Raw genomic sequence first — 12,232 nt, 5'->3', positions numbered from 1 at the left:
AAGTATCACACATAGCGATATCGCTAGCAATATCGCTATAACGTCACAAAACCAGTGACGTTTTAGCGATATTGCTAGCGATATCGCTAAGTGTAAAACCCCCTTTACATGCTACAGGATGGTGGGGAAGGAGACAGTTGGTTGGTGGGTTGCAGCAGTTCCGCTGTTGGTTGAGGTGGGTTTTCAGGTTCAGTCTGAAGGATCCAAATGTGGTTGATAGTCGGACGTGTTGGGGCAAAGAATTCCAGAGAATAGGTGCAGTTCAGGAGAAGTCTTGGAGGCGGTTCGGTGAGGAGCGAATAAGTGTGGAGGAGAGAAGGTGGTCTTGGGAGGATCGGAGATTACGTGAGGGAAGGTATCGGGAGATTAGTTCAGAGACATATGGGGGAGACCAGTTATAGATGGCCTTGTAGGTCAGTATTAGTAATTTGAACTGGATACGCTGATGGAATGGGAGCCAGTGAAGAGATGTGCAGATGGGAGAAGCGGAGAAGTAGCGAGGAGAGAGATGAATTAGTCGGGCAGCAGAGTTAAGGATGGACTGGAGAGGTGCGAGGGTTTTAGCAGGGAGACCACAGAAAAGGATGTTGCAGTAGTCGAGGCAGGAAATGATGAGGGAATGCACAAGCATTTTAGTAGATTGAGGGTTGAGGAAAGGACGGATTCTGGAAATATTTTTGAGCTGGAGGCAACAGGAGGTAGAAAGAGCTTGGATGTGCGGTTTGAAGGACAGGGCAGAGTCAAAGGTTACTCCGAGGCAGCGGACTTCCTGTACTGGGGAAAGTGTGATGTCATTAATTGTTATAGCTAGGTTGGGTAAGGAAGATCTGTGAGATGGAGGAACGATGAGTTCAGATTTGTCCACATTGAGCTTAAGGAAGCGAGAGGAGAAGAAGGAGGATATGGCTGATAGACACTCTGGGATTCTGGACAGCAGAGAGGTGACGTCTGGGCCAGAGAAGTAGATCTGAGTGTCATCAGCATAAAGGTGGTACTGGAATCCGTGGGACTTTATGAGTTGCCCCAGACTAAGTGTATAGATTGAGAAGAGTAGGGGTCCTAAACCAGAGCCTTGGGGGACTCCAACAGAGAGAGGGTGGGAGTGGGAGACGCTGAATGTGCGGTTTGAAAGGTATGAAGAGATCCAGGATAGGGCAAGGCCTTTGATGCCGAAGGAGGAGAGGATCTGTAGTAGGAGGCAGTGGTCAACTGTGTCGAATGCAGAGGACAGGTCTAGAAGCAGGAGTATAGAGTATTGTCCATTTGATTTGGCTGTAAGTAGGTTGTTAGTAATTTTGGTCAGAGCTGTCTCAGTGGACTGATGGGGGCAGAAACCAGATTGTAGATTGTCAAAGAGCAAGTTAGATGATAGGTGGGAGGAAAGTTCAGCGTGGACGTGCTGTTCCAGGAGTTTGGAAGCGAATGGGAGCAACGATATTGGGCGATAGCTGGACATAGCGGTTGGGTCGAGGGTTGGCTTTTTAAGGATAGGCGTGATTGTGGCATGTTTGAAAGCAGAAGGGAAGGTACCGGATGTTAGTGATAGGTTAGGGATGGGATAAGTGTGGTGGTGAGGTTGGAGAGGAGTTGGGATGGGGTCGAGAGCACAGGTTATGAGGTGTGATTTGGAGAAGAGACGATTAAGCTCCCCTTCAGTGATGTTGGAGAGTGAAGTTATGGGGTTTGGGCATTGGTCTGAAATACAAAGGGGTTGTGGTGGTTTAATGATGAAGACTTGCCTTGTTTGGTCAATCTTATTTTTGAAGTGTGTGGCAAAGTCCTCGGCAGAGATGAGGGAGGTTGGAGTAGGCAGAGGAGGGAGTTAAAAGTTTTGAATAACTGTTTTGGGTTGTAAGACAGGGAAGATACGAGGGTTGTGAAGTAGGCCTGTTTAGCAGAGGTGAGGGAAGATTTGAAAGCGAGTGTTGCCTGTTTGAATGTGGTGAAGTCATCTTGCGAATTTGTTTTCTTCCAACGCCGCTCTGCCATCCTGGACACTTGCCGGAGCTTTTTAGTGATGTTATTGTGCCAGGGTTGTCTGTTGATACGTCGCATTCTGCCATGAACGAGAGAGGCAACTGCGTCAATAGCTGATGCGAGAGTGGCATTGTAGAAAGCAGTGGCACCGTCTGTGTCATGGAGTGAGGATATGGATGCCAGTGGTAGAATAGAGTCAGAGAGTGGGTGTCTAGATGTGCAAGGTTTCTGCGGGGGTGTGCGTGTTGCTGGACATGGGATATAACCATTATATGACAATTACGATTGCTGGAATTGCCTATAAATTCGGGCTGACATCTCTGTTACGCAATGGAAAACAGAATGGGGGACGGTCATTGCCCTAAACTTGAAAATGGCGGAGTGCATCCATGACCTGCTGCCCCAGTCAACTCCTTCTGGCTTTTGTCCTCCAGCCACAGGAGATTCAGGGGAAACACCAATCTACTAATTGTCACATCACCACAAATACGTGATAGAGGAGACCAGAAATACAGATTTGAAAAAACTCTCACTGACATCAACACCCATTTACTAATGCGAATGTATCTTGGCAATGCTCCAGAACTCTGCCCTTGGATCCTGGATCTGGCTGACAGAGGAAGAGGAGTTGGGAAGGAGGGGAGGGCATCATATCTAAAAGCTGTTGTCTGTATCCAAATGTATGTAAAGAAGTTTTTTTCCTTTCTTCAAGAAAATTAATTTCCCAAGTAGCAGCCCTACAAGTCATCGTTTGTCCTTTTCATGATCCTTGCAACAAGACACGGCCTAGAAGTCAAACCAAAAACTCATCAATAGAAGACAAGTTTTGGGATGTTTGCCTCTCATTAGTGTAAAGCAGAGTGTGTCCTTAATGAAACCACCATGGAGCCTTATAGGCAAAGCTCCATGGCACGAAACTATGCAAAAATCTCTCTTGCAGAGTTGTACCAATTACCCCAAATCAGGCCATCTGCAGGGTTTCTGTTTTTTTGCCCTGGTCGTGTTGACAGGCGCATTTACAGGTCAGGTATTGACTTGCAAGTACCACCTAGGAGAGGTAGCTACCCTGCAAGTTCATATTTTCCCAATTCTGAGAGCCAATTTGCATACTTTTCTCCCATGGAACATTGCCTGTAAGAATCCTTACTCACCTGGTCTCCATAAAGAAGAAATAGTACTTTACTCCATAACATGCAAAAAAAAAAAATTATATATAATAAAAAATTAGCGCTCTCAGTCATCACATTATTTGGCCAGCTTTCATTCCAGTGACGTACACTGATGTCTTTAATGGCCCCAACGTGTAAGGAGATTTCGGTTTCCTTAGAGATCTTGAGACGTCTCGGCCAAAGACATTACTTTCATTCAGAGCCATGCTCATCCATGGAGCGTTTCAATTAGGGCCAATAACTAAATTAGAAGGAGACCAACTAAAAGGGATTTATCCAGTGTTCACGTCTTGGGACAGCACAGCAGACATGATGCCAACCTGCATTTACGGGCTAATGAAGCAATTGGAATTCATGCCGTATAACGGTTACATCAATATCAATCCAAGGACGCCGGAAACAAGATACATAAATCCCCTGAATGGTACAGGAGAAATCTACAGCAGAAGGGTTGGATACAATGCTGCACAAACAAAGAGACGTTGTAACATTTATTACATTCCACAAAACAATCAAAGATGCATTGTATGAACTGCGCCTTACAGAAGGTTACAGGGCAATGATCTGCCAGAAAGCAATTTGAAGTTGAAAATAAATTGAAAAACTTACTATCTTCACATCTGTCCATGTGATATAGACAGTATCTAGGCATCATTTCTACAGATCTGTAGTCTATCCATCACTTCCAGAGATCCATCATTCCTAATATATCTATGTATTCATAGTATCTATCCATCCACTTCTATGAATCCATTTCTCTGTCCACCCACCCCTCGCTCATCCACATCGATTCATCTATGGTGACCTCTTCCTCATTCATTGATAGATATTCCCCGCTCAATAGGGACCACTGACGACCGTCTGTACATGGGTGGTCTTTTATTAATTGTTCCTCAGAATCCATATTACCAAACTGTGCTGCAGGGACATGCCATGGACGTGTGGGTGGGAAGCGGAGCAGCCACAACTATGTAACGCATGTCACGGCCCATACTGCACAATTGGCCCAGTGCACACACATGAAGGATACAATGGAGACCATTGTAGAAGAAAAAAAATTACAATCATTACTAACATCACCCTTTTGGATTGGCCCTCCCCAAATAGGGTCCCTAATCCTAAAAGGGACCATTGACCTAATTTTCAGTCACTTCACCAGCCAGCTAAGAATGCAAATTTCTCAACCTTGTTCCTTTTAAGAGTCTCTCCGGTGTCAAATAAGACACTTATTGTCCTCTTCAACGTGCAGCTCTTTAATGCTGGCAGAACGCCACATGAGAGTTGGCACGAGAGTCTTCTCTACAGCACCACTGACCTAGTACTCTAGTGTGCGAGTCTGCTCCTAAAGCTGAACATGTACGCATTAGATGGCCGTTTGCTGTCACGTGACCCATAAACATGCACGCTCAGGCTGGTGGAGCATGCATGTGTGGTGCCAGACACAGCTGTCCATAAGGTTATTTCCCCTAAAAATAAAAGCATGCTCACATCTGTATCAGGAGGAGGGTGCAGACATCTCGTCTACAGATACCTGCCAGGGTGCAGGTCACACACACCTGTCCTATTCTAATGGGGATGGGGCCCAGTGTTTGCACAGGCGAGTTGGCAGACATCAGCCCTCTCGCCTAACGACACTAAGTGATAGATCCTAAAGTAACCCTCTTTAAATCTAATGGGGGACAATCTACCAAGTAACGAAATGTAGAATAACTAGTGATCTGCAAACCAAAACCATCCCGAGATTGCAAAAGTACAACTCCCAGCGTGATATGACAGCCGCAAGTAAAGACTATAAAGAAACAGTTTGGATTCTGACAATTCCTTTTGGGTTTTTTTTTTGCTTGAAGGACGTCAAAGATAAGCCGATCACAAGATTTCCTTCTTGTGGGCCACCAGTAATCAGAACTTGCAGCACCTCCACAGGAGAACTGAAGTACTGTAGTATCGTCCATCAGTAATGTATGGGTGTCCACCTAAACAACACACTCTCAGCTCCAATACATGAGGCTCCGGAATTAAAATCTAATAGACCATTAAATGGGAGTTTCTAAAGTGTTCATCCCTTTAATTAGTGTATCAGAGAGATATATTGAGTACAACCCTCTAAAGGTACTGTCACACTTAGCGATGTACCAGCGATCCCGACCAGCGATATGACGCGGTCAGGATCGCTGGTACATCGCTAAGTGGTCGCTAGTGAGCTGCCACACAGGTAGATCTCACCAGCGACATCGCTGGGGACGGGGGTCGCTACTTCCTGTCACACCAGGCGATCCTGCGTCCTCCCGCCCGGCTCCACGCGTCGCTCGTCCTCACAGCAGGAAGCGCCGCAGGAAGCAGACGACGAGAAACAGTCCTGAACGTTCTCGCGCGATCAGCGATAACCAGCGGGGGTGCCGGTCGTAGGTAAGTATCACACACAGCGATATCGCTAGCAATATCGCTATAACGTCACTAGTTATAGCGATATTGCTAGCGATATCTCTTAGTGTGACATGCCCTTAAGAGTCACCAGTCCCAAAAAAAACCAAAACCACGAAACTGCATGTCTGCTCTCATACTTCAAAGACCGCGCAGACCCTTTCAAATTTTACTAGAAAGCCACCCCCCCACTCCGCACAATGGAATTAGTCATTAGATTAAGCGTCTAATGAAGAGGAAGGCTGCAGAATATCCATCAACTGAGACCAAGCTCCTGCCTGTGGCCAGTTAATGAGGAGGGAAGTCTTATCTCCTCCCGATGGCCCCGATCGTCGATTACATTGAAGAAAGAAAACAAAAGACCCCACATGACTTCAAATGGGTAAAAAACATTAATGAAGCCTCGGTGCCATTTATTCTGGTACATCAGAAAAAGGGTCAAAGCTTCTACATTCACCCCCTGCAGGACAACCATTTTTAACATCTCTTGTTGGTTTGCATTGGTGATCATGTTCATTTCAGCGGTTGCCCCTCATGCCACTAAAAACAATGGATTGGGTATGTAGAAATTTAACATGCCTGATCCCACTTTTTTCCCCACCAATATTTGTCATGTGAGGTGAATTGAAAGACTCCCATACACAAAAAAAAATGAAGTCCATTCTCCCCGACATTGATGGTTTGGTTGATTTCTGTCTGGTGATCGGCAATCTTTGGCTCTTTAGCTGATGTAGAAATATAATTTCTTACATAGAGAACTCAACCGCATGGTATTGTGCCCTGTGTGGCCATATCGAGGACTCTTCCCCCCTTGTTTTGCCCTCCAGGAACATAAAGATTGGCATCTGCGCACGCACCTCTCTCCGCATTCAGGTCTCCTCCGTTCACCAAAGTGGAATTCAAAGTTTTTGTATAGAGCCGAACAAAAATTAAGGAGGTCGTAATAAGAGCATTAAAATACTAAGTAAAATGAGTGGTGTAACAATTCCAATACCGAGGAAGATAATTTGTTGTCATTCAGTTACCACAGATGTTTATTCTAGGACTGGTCCAATTTGCTTCTTATCTGTACTCTCCTAGCCAAATTCACTACTCTACCCTAAAGGACTGGAGGAGACCATTTGTTGTCAGGAGACTCTTATCCAAGGAGCACTCTCACTCCTTACCTCAGTCATACACTTTAGTATCTGAAGGAACACCCAAGCTACAAATCTCTGTACAAAGAGGTTATTGATCCCCTGTCATCCACTTCACAGCTGATAGAGAAGATCTCAGGCACTTCAGACAAAAGCCAAGATAAAAACCAAGAGCCAGAGACCTAAGAAGTCAGCAAACCGAGATCAGAGGGCAAGACTGATAAAAAAGCACCATTACTGCTGATGCACCGCCTACAGTAGAATTTATTATTCTGGATTATATAGAGCCATCATATTCCACAGCGGTCTTACACTGTCCCCACAATCTAGTCATTGGTATGTTTTTTGGAATGTGTACAGATTACCAATGCAAACACTGGGAGAACGTACAAACTCCTTGCAGATGTCATCCTTAAATGGGATCTGAACCCAGAAAACCAGCTCTGCAAAGCAACAGCGCTCTCCACTGAGCCACCATACTGCCCATATAATGATGGTAAATTTACGCAAATTATTTTTGCGATTCACCAACATGGAGGTCATGTATCTAGAGGTTCTAAGCACCATAGATCTGGGAAATTGAATTACCATTGTAGAATTACTAAGTCCTATACGGCTGATAACAGAACAATACATTGCATTCAATAGGAGAGAGGATAAACTGCAGATTTACTGTCCCTTTACCATACAACCAGGCACGACAGGAATGATGGGGAAATACGCTGATCACATCCTTATGGGAGGTCATTCAACAATGGTGGAACATTGTAAGATCACATTATAGGTTTTAGGGTAAATGCTGAATCACATCCCGTGTTCAAATGAGGGGGAAATAATAATAAATTTTATTTCTATAGCGCCGACATATTCCGCAGCACTTTACATTTCAGAGGGGATTTGTACAGACGATAGACATTACAGCATAACAGTAATCACATAGATCATAACAGATACCAAGAGGAATGAGGGCCCTGCTCGCAAGCCTACAATCTATGAGGAAAAAAGGGGAGACAGGAAAGGTGGATGGTAACAATTGCCCTGAAATAGGAAACAATGTCCCAACCCCAATCAAGTAAAACTGGTGATGAAGTGATATTCCGATCAACAGAAATGATCACTGTTCCACTGGATGTCAGATCATGATCCCACGCACGGCAACACTGGGGGATTGGCATCCGATTCTCGCACGGTCATAAGACTACTGCTAGGACTAGATGTACAGAGCCCTGGTCACGCACACATCTTCATCCCAAGTCTATGGTCCGGATGTAGATAGCCCTGCGCAGTCCTGTACTTACCAGTATTTTAAAACCCCGAAAGGTTTTACAGTTAAACCCGATCCAATCACCAATATCACCTCGGATTGCTCCCAAAACACCACTTTTAGGTGGGATTTGTATGAATTTAATGATGGACCCAGAATGGAGCAACAGAACCAGTCACGCCATTCAACTTCTCCCACTTGTGGTTTTGCGGCCCCCAGAATGGGGTACAGGACGTCTTCACTTTGGCAATTGGCTAGAGCCACACGGATCTCACTTTTGTAGCCCAAAATACCCCATTAATTAAAAGGGGATGTCTCAAAACCCAACCTGACCATATTCCCCTATATAGGGGTGTAGAGACTCTATAGAAGAGTGCGTGTGTGGTGTACCCATCTCCCATTAGATACCCTTTCAGAGGCATCAGTTCAGGACTTGCCTTCTCTAAAGTCCACTCACTCTTTAAAACCGTAAATGAAGGATGCAAAAATAAGTATATAAGGCTGGGGGTCACACTGCGTTATGGCAGTCCGTTAACGCTGCCATTGACCCCCACTATGTGGCGCATCGCGACGTATGCCGTATAGCAGCATGCGTTCGCGATGTGCCGTCATTCACTGACGGAACCTCGGACGCGGCCTGCAGCTTCTGAGGCTCTGTCACCGCTAGCGCTGATGAATCAGAGCAAGCGGTATAGCATAATGCATATCGAGTTATGCTATAGCGTTAACGCAGCCCGTCCATGCTATGCGTTGAACGGGCTGTGTTAACGCAATGTGAACCTGGCCTAACAATATCTACTATATAATGGTGTAATTCTGTCTGTTTGTAACGGAAATCCCGTGTCGCTGATCAGCGACAGGCGTAGTCCGGCCGCAAATTGGCGCGGAATTCGAATGACGCATGCCACTCCTACCGTCAGGAGATCTGCGGCGCTAGCTGCTGATCTCCCAACAGTTGCCGCGGGTCATCGCCTGCCGCACGGAGGTCAGCGGCGACGCAGCCGGAAGATGACCGGCGCTAGCCTGATTGGTCACCAGTGACAGGTGCAGTCCACCCGCGAATTGGCGCGGAATTCGAACGACGCATGCCACTCCTACCGTCAGGAGATCTGCGGCGCTAGCTGCTGATCTCCCAACAGTTGCCGCGGGTCATCGCCTGCCGCACGGAGGTCAGCGGCGACGCAGCCGGAAGATGACCGGCGCTAGCCTGATTGGTCACCAGTGACAGGTGCAGTCCACCCGCGAATTGGCGCGGAATTCGAACGACGCATGCCACTCCTACCGTCAGGAGATCTGCGGCGCTAGCCGCTGATCTCCCGACAGTTGCTGCGGGTCATCGCCTGCCGCACAAAGGTCAGCGGCGACGCAGCCGGGAGATGACCGGCGCTAGCCTGATTGGTCGCCAGTGACAGGTGCAGCTCGCCCGCGAATTGCCGTGGGATTTGAACCACGTTTTTCTGACTGGTCGCCACCAATCAGCGATATTGGCGCAGAATTAAACCCTCACTCACAGCGCAACGTGGTTTTCTCATCGTTACTGAATAAGTTCGGTCTTAAATCTTCATAAATAAACTACATACATATTCTAGAATACCCGATGCGTTAGAATCGGGCCACCATCTAGTTAAATCTAAGCAGCCAGTGGATGGTAAAGGGGCCGGGGAATGCAATAGATGAATGTATCTTATATGGAATCCATCAAGTATATAGGAAAAGCAGGAGACCTGGCAGCACGCCGGCATCTAATCTCCGGGATTGCTGTGCAGAACGTGTGTATTCAGTCTGCATCTCGGCCATAAGACCCCTCACAGAATGACTTGGCTGAGGGCTTTATACATCAGCGTCCTCTAAATGATGTCTGGTTGTAGAAATTGTTTCCAGTGTTATGGAGATAAAGTGTGTTTTATTATAACACGCGCTGCGCCAGCACCTCTACACCGAGCACCTGCAGCCACTGCCAGAAGAATGCGCTAATATAGAAACGAGAACTTTATCCCGCTATATAGTTATACTGTATATAGCGCATCTCTTTGGAGAGTAGACTCGAGAAATGCTTCATCACGCCCAGAGCGCAACTAATTCCCATGTGAATTAAATGCTGATTTCTCAGGAGTGCAACAACAGATATAACACATAAAAGGGGTCAATGGATTTAGCTTCCAAAGACCTGCACGCCCGTGGTTTTCATATGTGTGATTGTATAAGGACAGATTCCTTTTTTAATTTTTCAAAAAGGGAATGTCCAAAGTATCCACTAACACAAAATCTAGCTTCCTTTCTATAACTAGGCAGATCTGCAATTCAGGGGTCTAAGAAAGGCAGATGACAACTTCCATGGAAGTTTTAAAACACCACATTGGCAGTCACTGAACTCCGCAGATAAGAAAACCCTGAGCGATGACAACTCAGAAAGAAAAAAAATACAGGTGTCAACAGGTGCACCCCCTCAAGGCCTGTCATGGCAAGATCAACATGCGAATGGGTGGGTGGGCAGGAATTACCTCAATGGTCACCTTGTGACTGTTGGATAGGGGCTCTTGTCATTAAAAGGATCAAAGAGAAGCTGCCACCAACCTGTAGGATGAGCAACAATGTGGAAGTATGAGAAAGGAGAGCAGGTGCACATCAGAATAGGAGATCGCAACCATCCACACAATATATACCAGGGATGCGCAGCAAATATTGGTGGCGCATACACAGGTCCCCCCAGTATAAAACTGGTCTGGGGGGGCTTCACAAACTCATCCGTAAAGAGGCAAGAGGTTTGGCCAACAGTTCCTGCTCCCTGCGGGGTAATGGGGTAGAGGTGAGAAATGGGTTCTTGCTTGGCATTATGGAGCCACAGACAGGGCAGCATTGCAGAACGCACACTGAGGAAGCCTCTGCAGGATCATAGGAGCTCATTGGCCAGATCCAGTGGCTTCAGAGCAGCGCTTACAAGCTGGTTTCTAAAAGTTCTTTGCAATGTGCAAAGCGCAGAAGCAAAAGACAAAGTCAGCTGTTCTGCTGCGCTCTGCATAGGCAGCAGTTGAGCTCACAAAGCACAGCTCAAAAAAAAAAGGGTTCAGCATACAGAGCTCAGCAGCCGGTGATTTGACGGTTAGACTACACAGTGCAGGCAGTGAGTCAGTAACAGCCCCTTTATATGAGACCACGCTTATTCGTTCTGCTGATCAAGCACATTCAGGAGTGGGAGCAGAAATCTTCACCTGTGTAACTCATAACGGACATTGATGACTAGGATAACCAGGACCTGACGCCAGCTCAAAAGGGATCGTTTTATCCTCTTGTTTCCAGCTGCTCTTTATATAATCATTTTAACCATGTGGTGGATTAAATTAAAAAAAAAAAAACAAACCAAAAAACAGTGCCGAGTCAAAAGAGGGAGTCGGTCATGTAGAACCCTTCAATGCAAGTAGCATCACGACTGCATGATCGAAACATCATCCTGTCTCAGCCTTGTCATTTGCCTTTATATTCTCCAAGGATGAGCAAGAAGACCTTCCAAGACTGCAGCACTGGTGTCCACGTACAGCGTTCCCCATACGTGACAGCCAAACCCAAGAACCATGACAGATGCATCCATTAGTGGAAGGGGTTAAACAGCGAGAAGCCCGGACGCTTCCCACCATCCTTTCACTTGGGATCAGCACGATACGTCACATGACTCTATTCTGAAACTTCTTGCTGATCACAAAGAAAATCCATTTTTTCCATCAATTTCATTATTTTTCCCATAGTCAGCGGAACTAACAAGTACCGGTACATAAATAAAACCGATGTTTTATTCCCCGGGCAGTATGCAGTGCAGCATTAGACTTGTGAGTTACAACCAAGTCAAGGGATTACCATTATAGGGGAAACTATCCTGCAATATGCTGCTCCCTGGAACCTTACCCAACACCAGCATATCCCATGGACTCGCTAGAAATAGAATATAGGTCCAAAATCCAAGTATCTTACTTTACTGAAAATTACGGCACTGCCGCCATTGTACCAGCACTACCAGGAGAATGCGCCAAGAGCTGGCTAGAAAGGAAGCTTCATCAGCCGAATGATGTAGCCCTGAAAGTATGTGCAACCCTAAAATATACAGGAGGTTCGGGAATGCAAGACACCTGCACACTCCGCTCTCCAAAAATTCCACTGTATTTTTTGCCAGTACGGTATAGTCTGATTTATTTCCTGAAATCTCCCAAGCTTGCAATCTAAAGTGCATAAAGTTTTACGTCAGCGCAAGTTAGGCCAAAGCTCTAAGGGGGACG

At 46.2% G+C, this 12,232-nt stretch overlaps 1 protein-coding gene across 4 annotated transcripts in view; it reads right to left on the bottom strand.

The window, feature by feature from the left end:
* The window catches only part of FERMT2 (FERM domain containing kindlin 2), a 70,558-nt gene that overhangs the window by 38,946 nt on the left and 19,380 nt on the right, over positions 1-12,232 (bottom strand). The window lies entirely within an intron of this gene.

Source organism: Dendrobates tinctorius, unplaced genomic scaffold, assembly GCF_039654945.1.
Source record: "Dendrobates tinctorius isolate UK_male_01 unplaced genomic scaffold, ASM3965494v1 ptg000058l, whole genome shotgun sequence".
Classification (NCBI taxonomy): domain Eukaryota; kingdom Metazoa; phylum Chordata; class Amphibia; order Anura; family Dendrobatidae; genus Dendrobates; species Dendrobates tinctorius.
Note: the sequence above shows the minus strand (reverse complement) of the source record. Positions and strands in the feature narration are given on the sequence as shown.